The sequence below is a fragment of the Limulus polyphemus genome, unplaced genomic scaffold (genome assembly GCF_000517525.1).
Source record: "Limulus polyphemus unplaced genomic scaffold, Limulus_polyphemus-2.1.2 Scaffold161, whole genome shotgun sequence".
NCBI classification, from domain to species: Eukaryota; Metazoa; Arthropoda; class Merostomata; order Xiphosura; family Limulidae; genus Limulus; species Limulus polyphemus.
Window position 1 is genome coordinate 24,713 of NW_013665771.1, and position 15,037 is coordinate 39,749.

Sequence of the window (15,037 nt, forward strand, 5' to 3'; positions counted from 1 at the left end):
GGATTGTCAAAATAGGTTAGACTAATGGTGTAGTACTATACATGTTGAAGATGACTGGAAGAGTGGTGATACAGTCTGACTTCATCCTCCATGATTCATCATGCTTCTTCTGGTAGTTAGTGCAGGTACGACCCATCTTACACTAATGCCTGTTCTGAGAATTTTATCAGCTATAATTAGTAGTTGGACTATATTATAAACATCTTCCACGTCTAAAGCTACTATCAAAGTGGTCTGATCAGCTTCAAAGCATTCCCATGTGTCAACTACAAATTCAGCAACACTGTTCCAGATTTATCTTCTACTATGATAATCACACAATGAAGAGAATAACAGTAGTCCAATCTCATAGGAAAGCTTTTTAATTACAGTCTTCTCTAGGATTTTGCCTATGATGCATTGGAAGACGATGATTTGATGACTTTTAAGACGAAAATATGGGTTTAGATAAAAATTTGATAAAGGCGTCAATGTCTAAGCAGATGATTTAATACTTACGATTTCCAACAACAACAACAACAAAAACAGCCTTAGTTCCACAAAGGTAACAGACAGAAAATCCTTAACTTTACCCCCCCCCAAAAAAAAAGGTGGACAACCATTATGTAAAAACCATTATGTACAACCATTATGTAAAAAAGAATATTTTGGTCTGATGAGTCAAATTTTAAGCTATTTGGAACCAACTCAAGCCACTATGTCAGATATAAAGACTGTTTAGTGTTGGTTGTATTAATTCATTTATGTTGTGAATTAATATTTCATGATTGTTTAGCGTGTGTGTTTTTTATAATGAGAGAGTTGAAAGCAGAGACTATTGGAAGATGTGTTTGTAAGTTATTGATATAGAAGCTACCGAGATTTCTAAAACGCCTCAGTGAGAGATACAAATAGTGGCAACGAGACGAGAGACCAGAGAGTGGGAAGAGAAAGGTTAGAAAACGTTAAGTTAACCATCATAGGAGTGAATGTTAAATATTGTTGATATGTTAAAGTGAGATTAACAGTTTTCTGACATTTTATGAGAATAATTTGTCTTGTTAAAGGGTGTTCTAAAGCAATTGAACCTGCCTGTGTGAACTTTGACAAAAAGTAGACGATTATTTGGAAGTAGGACTATATGCAAAAAGCAGGCGTTTGTTGGAAGTAGGCCAAAATACGAACAAGTAGATGAATATAGGAAGTTCAGGATGCAACTGCTGTAACTCACGAGGCAGTTTAAGTGAATTATATATACACTGATACTATTGTAATATAAAAAAAAAACATAGAGAAGAAATGGAATAGGTGAATTATACACTGATAATATTTAAAATAAAAATAGAGAAAAATAGTTTGGCTCAACTTAATTCTAAAGCAATTGAATTGGTCTAAGTGGATTTTTGACAAGAAGAAGAGAACTGCATAGTATTGTTACGTCTCTGTTCGTTTGTTAATTTCCCATAAACATTATTTCCGAAGAACTTCAGCGATACAGGTCCTTTCTTAAATAAAACTAGTTTATTCTTTTTCAATACAACTTTGCAATACACAGAATTTCCACAATCACTTTAAATCAAACACCCGCTATAATTCACAACGATTCACGCACTTTACTTACGGTCACTACCGCTCACTTGACTCAATTATCTGTCTCTATATCTCTCTTCAATCTGCTATTATTTCTCCACTTTATTTGCTGGGCTTATATACTAAAATAGAGGGCGCCTAGGAAAGACTAGAGTTGCCAGGAACAGTCATGATCCTTCTAGAAACTCTAGCGCGCATGCTTCCAGAGTCGCGTGACTTCCGCTATCATAACAGTATATAAGATACAACTATGATATACATAGTGTAAAGAATTTTTGTACATACGTTTAACTTGTTTTGAATATATTATTTTAAAACAAGCGGAATGCGTGCTATTCATATATCGTCGAAATTATCGCCAACAAATCACAGATGCCTATTGTAGAAGAATCCTTGGCCCAATGCACCCATATATATTTACTTATTTATTATATTGTTACGTCTCTGATCGTTGGTTAATTTTCCGTAGAAATTGTTTCCGAAAAACTTCAACGATACAAGTCCTTTTTTAAATAAAACTAGTTTATTATTTCTCAATTCAACTTTGCAATACACTTAATTTCCACAGTCACTTTAACTTCAACACACGCTATAATTAACAACGAACGGATCACACATTTTTCTACTGCGCTTAACTCAATTGTCCGACTCTATCTCTTCAATCTCCAATTAATCATCTGTATGCCGTCACTTCTCGCCGATCTTATATATACGAAATAGAGGGCGCCTGGAGAACACTCGAGGCTTCACGAACGGACATGACCTTTCTAGAACCTCATGACGTGTTACTAGCGTCACGTGACTTCCGCTGTTGTAACAATATATACAAACCAAAAAATATAAAAGACTGTTTAGTGCAGGTGAGTATTAATTAATTTATTTTGTGAGTTAATATTTCATGATTGTTTAATATTGTTTTTTATAATAAGAGATTTAAAAGCAGAAAATTAATTATTGGAAGTTGTGTTTGCAAATTATTGACATAGAGGCTACGAAGATTTCTAGAACGCCTCAGTGAGAGATATAAACAGTGGCTACCAGACAAGAGACCACTTTTTTCTTGACACACTACATGTGTTGCAGAAGATGTGATATATTAAAGTAAAATTTTCTGTAGGCTTCAGTTAAGCATGTTGGAGGTGGCATCCTAGTATGTAGTTGTTTAACCACAACTGGAATTGATTATTTATACTATATTGATCGAGTACTGGATTCTGTCCGATATAAGCAAATACTCATTCATTATGCAGTTCCTTCTCGGTGTCGTTTAGTGTAAGAAATTTAGTTTTTTGGCAGGAAAACATAGAGTGAACGTAGTAAAACAGTATATTAACAGAAAAAGACTTGAAGAAACCCTTGCATGCTAAGCGTGACCTCTGCAGAGCCCATACTTCAGTACTGTTGAGTAGGCGTGGGGAATTATATTGATGGAGAAAAACAGCAAAGGCAACTGAAATCAAAGGAGGAACTCGGAGTGTTCCCAATTAGTATCTCCAAAAGCTTGAAGAAAGCAATCCTCATTGGTTTCAGGTAATAATTTCAGTTAAGTATGGTTGCACAAAATATTAAAGAAATATACTCTAAATTTGCTTTGTGTGCATTTGTGCAAGGTAGACATTCAAACTGGTATGTAGGCCAAATGCTGCTTGACGTGATAAATCCATGTGTAAATTCCATGCATTTACAGCTCACATTTATACATGTATATCTCTCACAATCACTGGTGCATTTTTTTTAAGCAGTGATATGACAGCGACTAAAAGATGTGAAATCAAAATTGACGGCCAAGTCAATGCAGTAATGCTGTTGATAACAACGAAAATTTTAGTAATGACAATTCAGACTCCTAAGTGAAACATGGAGCTAGGATGGTAACATAATGTTTACCTGAACTGTTATTATTAAAAACTTCATTGTCATCAACAGCATTACTGCACTGACTTAGTCGCCGTCTTTTTTTATTGGCCGCAATTTTTTTTACAACTGGGCTGTTTTTGGTTTAGATACATAACTTTTAAAAATTGAATGGAACATTTAAAAATTTACAACCTGTATTTATATGCATAAAACTGTTATATAACTTGTAAATAAAAAAAAAACGTTTTATTTCTATTGTGTGTTTTATTATGTAAAAAGTCAATAAATATGCGTAGGTATTTTTATAATATTGGCCTATTATGGTTTCTGTTGTTTATAAGTGTTAAAAAGTATTTTCATGTAATAATAAAATAAAAAGATCTACCCGAAAATATTCAGAGAATATGCAAATAACATAACATCAAAACAATATTCAGAAACCACAACACAATACGATCATAATTAGCATACACCAAACACCATTCATAAATACAGAATCCACTGTATTGGAAAACAAAAAGACCAAGAAAATCTAAACTAAAGAGGGATAATAGACATGCAAGACTGTCATACCGATCCATTTGCAACAACCAATCAAGTCAGAAAAGAAGACCATATGATAAAACTGAATAATATGAGGATAACTGAATATAAATTACACAGAAAAAAAATAAAGATAAAAAATACCTTCTATATCTACCTAATTTATGTAATGCACACAGTAAACCTAGCATAGAAATCAGTAAAACCTGGATACACCACCTGAAGCCATTTAGCTAGTTAGTTGATTTACAGTAGCCTTTCTAACAAGAATACCAGGATTGAATCCCGACTCCTACCACAACAAACAGTTTTTCACCAATTCTCTGAAAACGACAGCAGATTAATAGTTAAGATTTGGAATATATAATTATTAGCAATTAGTATCTAGAAGATAAAAAATAAGTAACTATATTCAATAATTAGACTTAGATGACCATATAGATTATTAACTTTAACAGAGATTGACATACTCGATCGTAAGTACTGAACGCTATTGGTATAGAGTCCTGATTATTAAAGCATAGGTGCAAAGTTAAGAGATATACTGTTCATTCGAGGCATCATAGAAAATTTCATAGATTTCTTTCTATTTTCTTCCCCAGTGTGAGAGCAGTAAGTTTACGGATTTAAAATGTAAAAATCGAGGTTCTATACTTGGAGTGGTACAGCGCACTATTCAAGTTAGATTATTCATTGATACAAAAAAATTATGAAATAGAATTTGTGTGTTTGTTTTGTACAACGCTAGGAACCAGGTTTCGATACCCGTGGTGGGCAGAGCACAGATAGCCCATTGTGTAGATTTGTGCTTAATCACAAACAAACAAACTTATTTGTTTTGTTTTATCGCAAAGCTATACAAATAGGTTATCTGCGCTCTATACATCGCAGGAATCGAAACCGGATTTTAGTATTGTAAGTACGTAAAATAACCTAAATAGCTGACATACTTTTGAAAATTATACATTAAAATGAGAAATAAGAAAATGCATAGTATGTCTGAATGCAACATTCACACCTAACTGTTTTGCTAAAACAGTTGTTCAACTGGTCTTGATGCACTTTCAGTATGCTGGTTATATGTGTTATGGTGTCAACAAAGTGCCATGGTAAACCAGGTCGACACACTTTATTAACTTATTAAATTTTCTAGCTCGCCAATAATTAACAGACACCTACTGTAAAGAATTCGACCCCCATAAAAAGTTGAAAGCCACCAAATAGGAATGTAATTAGTCTTTCAAAGCTAGCTCTCTACACACTATACGTTTAACATGTGTGCCTAATAAATGTAAATGCAAAATATTTCAAACATTTAGGTAAACTGAAATAATAATAAACATCTGGTAGAGTTAGTTTTTGTAGAAGTTATATTCAGATCCAACAGCTTAAATTTGGAGAACTAACAGATCTTCAGTTCTCCCTTACAAGCGATTACACTCCGTATTGAAATAATAAAATATTTTGTTTGTGTTTGATAAATATTGTTTCTTGTATTTCCGCACATTTGTGTCCAGTATCCATATTTCTTATAAACACAGTTAGACGAAGATAATTTAAGATCACTCTGTAATTGTTTTGTATTTGTATTTATGGCAAATCTACTTGCCACCATCCCTAATTTGGAATTACTGATCAGAAGGAAGAGAGATAGTCAGCAGATCTCTACCACCCCCATTCATGCTAGGAGATTGACTATCACTGTTATAACGCACCTAAAGCTTAAAGCGCGGAGAATATTGTATGTTATTGCACGAAGTCGAGCTCAGTTCCTAAGGTCCAAAGTTTAGAACTATACCAAAGGGTCAACCTGCACCGTACTCTGCAATAAATGTTTTGTCGAATTTCTTATTAATCTGCAGACTTATTTTATTGCTCTAAAAAAATCAGTTTGATCTGAAAATACCACATGGACAATCCGTAAACCCAGTCTTCGACTGTGTGAACCTGTTCGGACAATTCGTAAACCCAGTCTTCGACTTTGTGAACCTGTTCGGACAATCCGTAAACCCAGTATTCGACTTTGTGAACCTGTTCGGACAATTCATAATCCCAGTCTTCGACTTTGTGAACCTGTTCGGACAATTCGTAAACCCAGTATTCGACTTTGTGAACCTGTTCGGACAATTCGTAAACCCAGTATTCGACTTTGTGAACCTGTTCGGACAATTCGTAAACCCAGTATTCGACTTTGTGAACCTGTTCGGACAATCAGTAAACCCAGTCTTCGACTTTGTGAACCTGTTCGAAAGAGCAAAATTTAAAGAAAAGGGAAATTTTTTGCCGTCATTTGATATCTGTGAGATTTAGGCAGTTAAGAAAAGTTGTCTACAAATCCAAGAAAATATACAGCCATGAAGAATTGATTAGGATGAAATCAAAAGATTTTGAGTTTCTCTGCCTATAAAAACGTAACTGCATGTAAATTCTATTTGGTGCTGTGTTATTTCACTTTTTTGCATGATTCCTCAGTTTATTATTTAGTGTTCAGATACTGCTATAAAAAGTATTAAGGAATTTTTTTTATCTTTATTTATGAGAAATGAATACTGTCATTTCTAAAATCATTAATCTATATTTCTATAAATTTAAATCGATCACCTTGTTTTCTAACAGTATGTTTTCGTTAATATGTAATGTACAATTCTACTCCCAGATGAGCTGACAGACCCTATTGGCTAATAAAATATAATTCATTTGTATCAATTGCAAAGAATGAAGCATATGTATCAGGATAATTGAAACACGAAACGAAGAATAACTGTGAGAAGTGCAAAAGCAACAATTTGGACTCAGAATGCAAAGTGAGCAGGTAATTTTTTCTTTTAGTCTCAACATAGTATATGTTACTCAACTACCACTATAGTCTTTTTATCCACCTTGAGTTTAAAGTAATTAAGTTTTAGAGACTAAATGCAAAATAAAAAGGAACAAATATAAGACTGTCACAATTAAATCTTCTGTATGTTAGAGTTCCATGTTACCTGCTAGTGTGATATTTTCATAGAAAAACTGATTTCACGATAAAAATGAGATAATTAGGCCTACTAATAACAGCTGATTCGTTAAGGAAATAAGGAATGTGATCTTAGTCTGAGAACTTGACTGAGTTTTCCTAGTGTTTGTGAAATAATGAGACTAGACAAGTTTTACAAAATTTATTATAAAATAAACAAAAACAGCATGTGTACTTGGCACATGAAAATGCAGTCGTTTCTACTAGATTGTAATTAGCTCCACAGCTTTCTTTCTTTCAAGACAGACTTCTACCAAGCTAAAAACGATTATCTTAAAGTAGATCTTTACTTGAAGAACTCCAGGTAGAAACTGAACTAAGAAAATGCAACTAAATTAATCAGGTAAACTTAGTTTTTTTGCCCAGTTGACGGCGTCATCCCGTGATATTTGTTTTTTCACAGTGCTTGGGTGGCTGTAAAACTAGGACATACCACATTGGTCAACAAAGGATATTACAGTCGCTAATCCTTTTAATTCAGATGCTTTATCATATTTCATTATTACTATATCCTCTCAGGCAGAATAGACGTTATCTATTATAGAGAACAAAGAAACTAGAAACATATTTATGATAAGACTGCATAGGAAGAAGATAAACTAAACATTTAAACAAATTCTATGTAATTAAATCAGGTAGAAAGTATTGTTGTAACAAGTCCTTTAATTAGCAAGACTATTTTAAATCAGTGGTTCTCGACATGAGCCATATGGCCCCCAGGGGGCCTCGCCATGTTTCTAATGGGCCACACGTGAATGACGGCAAAGTAGGGGGCCACAGTAAATTCTGAGTGGGCCACCGAAACTTCACTGCCCCAATAAAATATTTAAAAGTTAAAATTGAATCGAAGGTTCCCTTCTCTCTGTATCCCTCATAGCTCAGAAGTCAAGTTACTAGATGCGACTAATACTCGAGTAACAATCAAAATGTTTGTCTGGTATCTGTGAATGTTTTCGATTGGTTCTCAATAGCAGCAAGTGATATAACAGCTCAATCTAGATTAAACGTGACAAACATTATTTCTGGATAAGTAGTGAAATAGGTAATAAGTTCCATAGCTCTGGGAGGAGGCAAAGTTGTATTTTATCGCTTTCCCACATCTTATCTGGTTGAATCTGGTTTTAGTTTGGTGACTTATTTGCTATCAAAAATACCTAACCACCTCGATGTTGTGAAGAGAGGTGATCTTCGCTTATAACTGACAACACTGCAACCGGACACCATTCAAAAACTTTCAAGTGTTCATCAGGCTCAAGGATCACACTGAATAAAATGTCAATGATTAACAGAATATTTTTTTCTTGTATAAGCAAACAGTATGGTTACTTATACAAGTAAACAGTATGTTATAAACAAAATATTTAAAAACAATACAATACTGTAAAAATAATATCATAAATAGATTATAAATCAACAGTGTGGAAATAAAGTAACTTTTTCCCTAAGTAACAACGTCTACCAAGGGTGGGGTCACAGTGATAAATCAAACTCAAAAGGGAGCCATGAGCAAAAAAAGGTCGACAAACGCTGTTTTAAATTATTTGCGAAAATAATCCAAGTTCAATCTATGTAAGGACAACATATATATTTATTTCTTTAATAATGTTTGCTACAGGTTACATTTGCTTTGATGCAAGATGTAGGCCTAAGTTCCCAAATAAACTTTTAACATCAACTCTGAAGCTACAGTTGGCCTAATAATAATAATACTGTTACGTATCTCCTTGTTTGTTAATTTCCGGTCTAAATTCTTCCCGAGGAACTTCAGCGATACAAGTCCTTTCTTAATTAAAATTAGTTTATTCTTTCTCGATACAACTTTGTAATACACAGAATTTCTACAGTCACTTTAAACTTAACAACCTTTATAACACACGCTATAAATCACAGTGAGTCACACACTTTACTTATGGTGCCTACTGTTCGCTTGACTCAATTATCTATCTATCTCTTCGATCTATCTGCCTATATCGCTGGCTTTCTTTGCCAGACTTATATACTAAAAAGAGGGCGTCTAGCAAATACTCGGAGTTTCGCGGGGTTCCCCGATAATTCTAGAAACTCCAGCACGCATGCTCCCAGCGTCACGCGATTGCCGCTGTCGTAACAATACACTAATAACATTGGACATAAATCTACTCGATTGATAACAAACCTGACTGTTTAACTTTACTCGATCAATCTTCTCTCGATTAACAACTACTCGATTTTTCACACGTATACTGAATACGTTCTTGAATTCTCAACCACTACTCAATAACTTCTCAATAAATACTTCACTGACTAACTGAAACTCTGACATTAATTAACTGCTTTCTCATATTTACAACAAATGTACTACTGTCGAATTTTACTATATCTTAACCTCATGTGCCCTCTAGCTAACATTTAAATTCAAACGTTGAAAATTCAGCTTGCAACGATATATATCTATATGTCACTCTAGATTAGTCACTTTACATACACACGCGCAAATCGTGGAACTTTGTTTATCATACCCATTATTGGACCTCAGGTCACAAAACATAATTTTATCAAATCTGATAGTTTTTGCAGTTTTCATTGCTGAAAAAATTTCTGAAAAACAACCAGACTTAAAAAGCGAGGTTTGTTTGGAATTAAGCACAAAGCTACACAATGGGCTATCTGTGCTCTTCCCATGACGGGTATCGAAACCCGGTTTCTAGCGTTGTAAATCCGCAGACATGCCGCTGTGCCACTGGGGGGGGGGGGCAAAAAGCGAGGAGCAGCCTTTTTACAGATAAATTTAACATATTAATTTTTCATTAATTTTAAACGGTGTTTTAGGGTTTAGAATCCACAAGATATAATAACAACACTTGAGTAGCTGTTGTTCTGGAAGACGTGAGTAGAAAAAGTTTTATAAAAGATAAATTAACACGCTTAAATAAAAAAATTTGTGCAACGTTTCGGGCAGATGCCCTTCGTCAGCCAATAAAGACCGTGTTACATTGAAATCAGCTCATTTATCGTGTTAATTTATCCTTTATTATCTTATAATAATAATACTTAATTAGATACTTATATAATTATTCATTGATTTATTTTAAATCTTGGGCATCGCATTTTACGTTACATTTCTAATTTCTTGTAATGTATTGTTTAAATTACTATAGATTTTTAAATAATAGAACACGAAAGTGTAATTAATTTAATGATAATAACTACTAGTGACACCTTCTCCCATTCGCGCGCATTTCAATTTGCTTTTTTACTTTGACTTTGTTAGGCTTACGATTACATACCGTATCAAATTTATATTATTTACGAGCAACGAAATGATAACTATAGGAGTTAGCAGTAAACATGATAATTGATACTGAAATTCTTTTTCAAGTAAGTGTTGCTTATGAAGTTTAGCGTAAAATAATCCAGCTAATACAGGATCGCTTAAGGCTAGCCTAATGTTAGTCTGACTAAGTAACTTCTAATAATGGTTGGCCGTCTCCAAACATTATTAGGCTCAAAGTGGGTTCTTCGTCATCGAATTTAAGTAACTTCTAGTTCTAAGTAAGAGTAACTCAGTAAGTAAGACTAGTACTAGTAGTACTACAGTAGTATTAGTAAGGCAGTAGTGTAACTTGTTTGTTGCGTAAGACTAAAACTTGGGACTACCTAATTTACTAATTAGCCTGTTTTTTTATTATTTATGTGATCTTCATACCCTGATGGGAAGAATTTTCAATTTATTACGACTACGAGGTATAACTAGTAGTACTAGTACTATAACTTATAAAAACAACTGTTCGTAAATTCCATTCATCTTGGTGTATTTCACTATTTCAACTTCAACTGTTCAAGTATTTGTGAAGATGACTTCTAATTCTTAGTTCCAGTTCTACATTGTACTTGTCTTATCGAATATCACGTGCTCATATTGAGTTAATCTCAGTAGTATGCCTGGGTATATCATTGAATAATCTTTCGCTTCTCGTTTGAAATTTGAATGTTTTGAGGTGGAGGAAAGAGTAGTTACTAGGCTGTCAAATCCTCAGCCAGTAGCTTTGCTTCAGTCAAAATGATCATTGGACAATTTCACCAATGAGCAGCTAACTTAGGCAAAATAAAGTTTTATTTCACAGCCATCGTTCTCAGTAGCTATTAATCAGTCATTTTTTAAAACGTTGATTAGTTAAACATACATATTAAATGTAATAATGAATGAACAACAAAACATACAAGTGTAATAGTTTGATTAAAAATATATATAACCTTCAAATATAACAAATGTTTACCATCACTGAAACACAAGTAATAAAATTAAAAGATGAAGCACTTATGTGAAAAGGAATTTATTAACTTAAATAAGTTCATTTACAGTATGTACCTTTAATTTAATAGCTGGCACTTGAACTATTTTTATTTACTACCTAATTTTTTTCAATTTATGACTAAGAAAATTCAATTTGGAGTAACAATGTACATCTCAGTTTATGGAAAGTTAAAATTGTTAGTGTTAGCATATCTTTTATGTTTCATACTTACTTGAATGTAATAGTATCACTTACAATATCCTATACACTAGGTATTCAGCCACTATGCTTTAGGTAACCCTCCCTGCCTCCATTGCTTTGACAGAATACCCTGGTTCCATGCACTTGGCAGGTGGAACCATATGGAGGTGTTTTATATAACAAGTTGGTAGTGGATTTTAATACATTAACTTTTATTTTGGTAATAGAAATTATACAAATCAAATGATTGAAATGTATATCTTTAAAGGTTTAGAGCTAAGAAGGCCAGGCTGATAAGAATTAGGAAGTCTCTTATCTCAAGGCATCAAATGTGACTAAGAAAACATGGAAAAAAAAAAGAGATGCTAGGCCTTTGTTAAGACAGTTTTATTTTTATAAGAATGTGATTGGCTTAAGGAATAAATTACCATTGGTAGTAGTTAAGACTAGCACTTTACAAGAGTTCAAGAAGGTAGTCAGTGATTTATTGAAAATAGGGGGAGGATAAATGTCAGAGACAGTTTTGAAAGTCTAAGAGGTGTGCTGTTTTTTCATAAGAGATTTCAAAATTGATCAATTTCTATAAAGATGAGGAATTTTCTTTAAAGTGTACTTACGTTGAAGTAGCTATTTCAGAAAATTTTAGAATGCTTCAGTCACTTATGAGATTTATCCTAAAACCTTGAATAATCTTAGTAGAGTCACTGGAAATTTGTATTTTTATTTTACAGAAGTTTTGTGACACTGACAAAAAGCTTATGATGGTTTGTAAGATTGCCAGTGCATAAATGATGCATAAAAATGTTTAGTTGATGAAAATAATTTGTGAGATATCAAAGTTTAGTAGTTGGTGCACAAGCAGGTTCTTGCAATATTTTGATTATAAACAACATGTTATTTGGACCAAAACAAATCATTAAGGAAAATAATCAATCAAGTAGTCACTTTTAAGTAATGATACCTTAAAAACAGAAGCTATTTTCATGTTTATTGGAAAAACTGTTCATTTTATCCTCTTGCAGATTGTCCTACTTTAGCACTTGCTGAGGGTAGGCAACATGTAGTGTACGTTGTAAATATAGTTTTTCATTGACACTGAAGTGCTTTTTTTCTTTTTTGTTTTGAGGTTTATTAAATTCTACCTATGGGACTCTTGAAAAACAAAGTTGAGAGTCCAGGACCCTTCACTGTGGGATACTAGTGGGAACCCTGAGTATTACTAGGATGATCCCAGGCTTAGTTGGATTTTCATATGAGGATATATTCAGTTCTTTTAACTTACTCTCTCTTGAAAACAAAAGGGTTATGGGTGATTAATTAAAGCACTCAAAAATTAAGGCATTTGATAAGGTTGATAGAACAGATTTTTATGTGTTTAATTTTTATAACAGTGGAAGAGATAATAAAATTGAGATTTGGAAAGGCTAGATACATCTCCATTTAAGCAGGTTTATTTCTTGAATATGATGATAAATCTAAGGAACAAGTGAATATTTATAATGGTAAAGGATGCAACTTTTTAGCCGTTTAAGAAAAGGGTTGATGAATATTAGGAGTTCAGAGCTGATATTATTGATCAGTGTTTCTGTTTATGGAAGGAATTTGGAAGTCAAATTATCCTTATATCTTGGTGGGCCAAAATGTCCCTGGGTGTTCCATAATTTTTTAAAGGAAGTGAAACATATTTATACTTGTTTGTTACATATAATGTTAGATTTTCTTTAACACAAGTACTCTTTGACTTCAGAAGGCTTTGAGTATTATAAAAATTAACTTCTTTGAGTACATGACATCTATACTAACAGTATCCATTTTTTATGCTTATTACTTTACTGAACGGGGCCAGGTGGTTAGGGAGCTCAACTCACAATTTGCAGGTTGAGGGTTAGAATCCCCATAAGGGCATTATAATGTGATGGTCAATCCCGCTATTCATTGGTAAAAGAGTAGCCCAAGAGTTGGCGTTGGGTGGTGATGACTAGTCTTACGTTGCTAAATTAGGGATGGCTAGTGCAGATAGCCCTTGTGTAGCTTTGCAAGAAATTCAAAACAAACAAACAAAATACTTTACTGAATATTTTTCTTGTCAAAGAATAAACACATACACAATTTGTTAGGTAAAGACACAGTTAAGTGAATGGAAATCTTTTTCACAAAGTATTTTGTAAAGTTTGGAACATAGCTTTTGTGATTAGGGGTATGTTTTGAAAAAGCAATAGAATCAATGCTATGTTTAATGTCACCTGTTTGAAATTCAGTCAAAATTGACCCTGATATATATATATATATATGAAGTGAACAGATGTGTAATCAATGAAAAAAGTAAATAAACCACTGAAAAATGTTCATTTTAGCCTGTTCTCAGCTTCTTCGGTACTGTGTTTGGACAAAATGGCTCAGATCTCTCACTTGGCATTCAGCACCCTTTTTCTAGGTAAGATGAAAAGGGTATGTTCCAAATGTGAGTCCACTACATGGTTGTTTGGAATAATAAAATGTGGAGATTTGTACCTGCAGATTATAATTATTATGTTAAACTTGTAATAAAAGGTTTTCTTGATTTACCCATTAAGTGGTCTCCAAACTTTGTCAGGAATATCAATCTGGCACATGTAGACTGGTTAATGGTTAACCCACCCATAACTTTAGCATCTGTATCATGTATGCTATGATAAATTAATTATTTTTAATTTGGTTATACTGTGGAAAAAACAATGTAATGAACAATTTCCCCGAAAGGGGGCTGAAGGCTGCCTGGAGGGGTCGCCTGTTTCAACCACTTGCACCACTACACAGTTGCTTAATGTTGCAATTTGTACTCTTGTGATGTCAGTAAAATGTGCACATATCATGAACTACAAGAAGAATTATGCACTTTGTAGGCTACAACAGAGTATGAAATATGAAGTTCAAAAGCAAGAAATATAAATATTTGTTACTCTTAATTTTGGTTTTATTTATTCTTGAAACAAAACACTTTCAGTGACCCTGCAGAAGAACATCTAGTAGATATGTATATATATTAGTAAAGGATGTTGTTGGAGAGACTAAAGAAAAGAACTGTCAGGATGATTCCAATTTTAAAGGGAAAATTATATAGGGAGTGGTTGAAATCTTTTGACATATTTTTGCTAGATAAGAGAAAGGCTTGAGAGGACATGATTTAGGTTCTTAGAGGTTAGGAATCCATAAATCTATGTGGAACATTCATGTACTGCAGGCAGTAACTCAAGAGAACACAAGTTTAGGAAAAAATAATATATGCATGATTCTAGTTAGGGCACTATTATTTTTGTAATATGGTAGTTGGCCTATGGAATAGTTTGCTTTGAGGTGTGGAAGAAGCTGGAATATTGAAGGAATGAGGATACTGGATGAGTATTTCAGAAATCAAGGATGGATATAAGAAAAGTAGTAGTATAACATGATGTGTTCGTTTGTTAATTTTACGTAAAAATTCTTTCCGAAGAAACTTTAGCGATGCAAGTCCTTTCTTAAATAAAAGTAGTTTATTCTTTCTCAATAAAACTTTGCAATACTCTTAATTTCCATAGTCATGCTATAACTTAAACAAACG

The 15,037-nt window shown here is 33.3% G+C and overlaps 1 protein-coding gene across 1 annotated transcript in view; it reads left to right on the plus strand.

The window, feature by feature from the left end:
* The first annotated feature begins 10,232 nt into the window (after window positions 1-10,232).
* LOC106476917 (condensin-2 complex subunit G2-like) overlaps window positions 10,233-15,037 on the plus strand; it is a 59,476-nt gene continuing 54,671 nt past the window's right edge. Inside the window, exon 1 of the mRNA XM_022381407.1 lies at window positions 10,233-10,342. The gene's annotated coding sequence lies outside the window, so the exon portion shown is untranslated. The remainder of the gene's footprint in view (window positions 10,343-15,037) is intronic.